Source organism: Micrasema longulum, unplaced genomic scaffold (assembly GCF_059751315.1).
Source record: "Micrasema longulum isolate JH-2025_06_02 unplaced genomic scaffold, ASM5975131v1 h1tg001637l, whole genome shotgun sequence".
Classification (NCBI taxonomy): Eukaryota; Metazoa; Arthropoda; class Insecta; order Trichoptera; family Brachycentridae; genus Micrasema; species Micrasema longulum.
The window spans coordinates 1-4,594 of record NW_028278817.1 but is presented as its reverse complement, the minus strand read 5'-3'; the positions used below and the strand labels follow the sequence as shown (position 1 = coordinate 4,594).

The 4,594-nt window shown below is 29.4% G+C and overlaps 1 pseudogene across 1 annotated transcript; it reads right to left on the bottom strand.

Moving 5' to 3' along the window:
• Positions 1–489: 489 nt before the first annotated feature.
• On the bottom strand, positions 490–4,509 carry LOC148274499 (hypertrehalosaemic prohormone pseudogene; annotated as a pseudogene). The gene is made up of 3 exons (XR_015824290.1): positions 4,493–4,509; positions 2,991–3,156; positions 490–915 (listed from the first exon to the last, which is right to left on the bottom strand). The product of XR_015824290.1 is annotated as a hypertrehalosaemic prohormone pseudogene (transcript).
• Between the last annotated feature and the right edge of the window lie 85 nt (positions 4,510–4,594).

Sequence of the window (4,594 nt, the reverse complement as noted above, 5' to 3'; positions counted from 1 at the left end):
CATGTACAATAATAAAACGGTAACACTAAATTTTTTGTGACTAAAACTAGTACTTAGAGTAAATTTTATTGTGTTATAATAAAATTATACTCATAATGTAACTGAGACACATGTAAAGTATATATTTCTACCGACATATTGTAACCACTGTATAAATTCCATAATGTGTTTTGTTTTAGATAATAAAAATAAAAACAAAAAATAAAATTTAAATATGGCGAGAATGAATGGTAATGTAGTACGAGGACAAATAAGAAATACGTGGTATGTTTAGATAAACCAAAATCTCAAGTCTGGTCATGTCAAAAGCAGACAACCGAAGGACATGTATGACAAGATGACATGTATGAATTTTTGACGTGTGTGGCGGTCCATCCTCTCTGTCAACACCTACGAAAATGGCGTGATGATAATAATAGTAGTATAAGGTCGTTAAATAAATATTTTTTTTAATAAATAATAAGTTTTTTTGGAGAAAAACTCTTAAGCTTTCGATTAGGTACTTTTAATGCAAAAAACAAGCATACAATTTGTTGTTTTATTACATATTTCCCATGAAAATATAATTATATACGAGTATGCAGTTCAAATAAACTAATTTTCTTTTCGCATTTTACAATTTTCGTACCTACTCATGGAGTTACAATGTCTCCAAATAATCCATTGATTTTTTAAAACTTAAATCTAATAATTCATGTTGTACGTTTGAATATTCCATCAAACTACATTTAATATGAAATGTAAAATTTTATTTCTTCAAGATCCGAAGCCATGTCAATGTGATAAATTCTTGCTTGCTACTGTCATCTATCGGCGTCCAGCGAATATAGGTCCGGGATTAGTTTCAATATCGTCCGCTTGGAGAAGACGCATCATGGTTCTGGATTCGCAGGAAACGAGCTGTCTTAGTTCTTCCTATGAAATAAATGAGAAAAAATGTTTTTACCGCATTGTGCAACATTTATGTACCATTCACAAAAAAAATCGTTCTATCGTTGTATCCTGGAACACGATTGAATTTATAATTTTTTGGCGGCTCATCCATTTCTGAAAAAAGCTTCTTTATTATTTTCATAGATGGCAGTAACTAATTTAAGGTTTTTTTTTTTATTCACGTAATTACAGGGATTTATAATAATACGTAGGTATGGATTTTTTGTGCAACTTTTTTGTTTCATTACAATGAAAAATAGTAGTGGTGATATAATAATAAATAATTTTAATAATTTTAAAAAAAGCCCTTTAGGTACCCCAGCGTCATGTTATTTGAGGAATTTGAGATCTTAGATATAAGGCAATTATATATTTTTAGAATAATAATATTTGTGAAAGTAAATTATTCTATCAAATCCCTAAAGGAACACTACCAGAAGTCAAACTAGAGGATGGGTCATGGGGTCTATCACAAATTCTGAATTCGGGCAAAGAAATTTCAGGTTTCTGGGCCCCAAAATATTCAATATGTTACCCAAAGATTGCAAAACCATGACCCGGATTCAATCGAATAAATTTGTAAAAAATTGGCTACTGGGTTTAGGTCGATAAAAATCGGAAAATTTACTCAAAATACATTCCTAAATAATAAATCAATATTGTATAACAGTATAGTAAATTAACAAGTAGGTAGTAAGTATTGATTATTTTTTGTATAAAATGTCTGCCTTAAAACAGGTTGTACCTAGTTAGGCAGACTAGACATGATCCAGATAAATCTATAACCTAAGTGTGTATGTAGTAGATAAAGTAATTGTTATTTTTGTTAATAAACTTTGATTATTATTATTATTATATTATAATTTAAGTTTTCACGAGTAAAACGGGCTAATTGCCTACATGCCATATCAATTTGTTTAGTTTCCTTTTTGTGCCGTCGTATCATGTACGCTTACCAAACATATTATTTTTTTGCTCAATGCTCCAATTGGTGTTTTTTTTTGTTGTAAGCCTTTAAAAATCATTTTTAAGCTGCTAGAATTTTACCCGTCCATGCTCTGTGTAGCCGTAAAACTTTTGGTAGTATCAATTTACATACATATTAATTAAATTATTCATTAAATTAATATTTAATTATTTCTACCATTTCAACTATAAATGCGTCGCCTAAGCTCGTTTTTGTCGAACAGACCATTTTTAACGAAATTGAGTTAAGCGTTCAGTGTTCTGAGAAAGCATTTATTTATAAAATTCAAATGAAAAACATATTTTTTTCGATTGTTTAAGGACTATTTAATGAATTTTGTCTTTGTCGATGTTATTATTTATGCCTATTTCGTAAAAAAGCTTTAAAGCTCTATTTCCACTGTTTTGTGTTTTGATCGTTTGGATAAAAACAAACTGAAGCGACGAATCGGGTCAAAATTTTCAACCGCCCATGCGCTCTGTAACTGCAGGACATGTAATCTAGATTATATATGTAAATGAAATTCATTAATAAAAAACTGTTCGTAATATTTTTTATGCTGTGTAAATGAGGGCTAGATTTTTAAACGTCTATGCGCTCTTAAGCTGTAGGACGTGCTGTAATCTAGCTCCTATAAAATTATCAAAAATTAACATACTTGGAAATATGGAACTAAGATGCTAACCGCCTACGCATTCTGTAGCTGCAAGCCGTGTTGGGATGTATATTATACAGCGCCCATGGGGTGGGTTTTAACAAAAATTACCGTGTATAAATTATTCTAAATAAAAAATAATTTATATTTTTTTTGGTGCCATTTTTTCTCCTAAATAAGTTTAAAAAAACAGAATTTTAAAACCAACTAATAAATTGGGTCTTCCTATTTTATAAACATCAGTTAAAAATCAGAAAAATCATCAGTTTTATCAGTTAAAAAAAGAGGTTTTTATAACAATAAATTTTGAATAATAACAACCTCTCAGAGCAAATGAAAACGTTTTTTTTTTCCAAACTGACCTATAGGTAAGCAGATCTGGTCATGAGACAATACATATCGCTTCGTTTTGTATTATTTACATATAATTCATACCAAGAGCATGTGGCATATTGTGGCTGTGGACTTGGCAGATCCTTTGCAGTCCTGGTCAGCTGGTCCTGTCCTCTTCCCGGCATTCCAGTCCCTGCTGAAAGTCACCTGAGCTGAACACCAAGTGCTACACAGGAGTAGCAACAGGAGGAGGTAGGGTCCGGTTATCCTAATTTACCCAAATACACAGTTAAACGAGAAATGGGAAAAATAAAATATCAACTTTAGATGTACTTATTCATTTAACGGCGAAGTTAATTTCGTAAAAATATTTTTTTTAAAAGAATTGAAATAAAAAGAAAAATTGTTAAGTTAGAAATAAAAAGTAAACACTTCATGTTCAATAAAACTTTTACATGAAACATAAACTTCGTCTTGATTCATTATAATAAAATAAATAAAATCAACTTTGTTTTTAACCACTTTTTTTTTTCACAGACCGGTTTAAAGCTACACTTTTTCAAGGTATAATAAACAAATGAATTATATCGTATTTTATTTTATCAATGTTTAGTAGACAACTTGGAAATCTTGGAGATCAAAAAATGATTCATAATAAGAAAATATTTATTTATTTTATTTTATTAACATAAACGGCAAATCTGCCTTTTACAAACATTTATAGTATTAACATATTTGGCTTAATATATTTTTTAAAAACATGAATTTCCTTATACCCAAAATTTATATTTAAAAAAAATTAACCTAAAAATCATACAGCATTTTCAGTAGAAAGTTTAAATAATAAAACATTCTACAGTAAAACAACAAGAAAATCATAAGAACTGTTTCACACAGCTAGGCAAACTGAACAAAAAACTGTATATTTATATATATATATTATGAAATGCATGAATAAATAAATATAATTACCATTCACCATCTTTGAAAAAGTGAAAATGGTTTGTTCTATAGGAACAATACCCTACACTAAATATATCTACACTACGTGGGAATAACTATTGCCGAGTTCATGAAGTCTATTTAATACGGCATTTCAAGTAAACACTGTCCGTGAATTGTTGCTACAAAACGGTGGCACATGTCTAGTCATTCTTCCAGGCACCCTGAAGTTCAGGGCAATCCCATATTGAATTTACAATTTTGAATAAATTTAAAAGGTCTATAATTTATATATAATAACCAAATAAAAAATATTTTCTCTAGTCCATTTCGGTCTAATTTTAAAGATCGTACCCATCTCGCATTACGCCCTATCTTTATAAGACAAAAGGACTTAAGTTATTAGCTCCATACATTATATTTATATTAATTATGTTAATTATACCTTGATAAATAAGCTTGTGTAGCTTTGAAACCGATCGGTAGAAAAAATATATAATGAGTGGTTAAAACAATGTTGTCTTTATATATATATTATTTTATTTTCACTCCGATCACCTAAGCGTCTGAAAGATTTACTATGCATTCTTAAAACTCTATTTTCCATACAAACGTTTTTCTTTTTCCTGGATTGTCTATCTGTATGCTTTTAAACTCCTTACCTGATCCATCCGTACATTCTTAATCTCATCATATAATGCTATGGGAGTATTTTTGTTAATAATTATGTTTGTGCATATTTACCAAACGCCTAACAAAAGGCA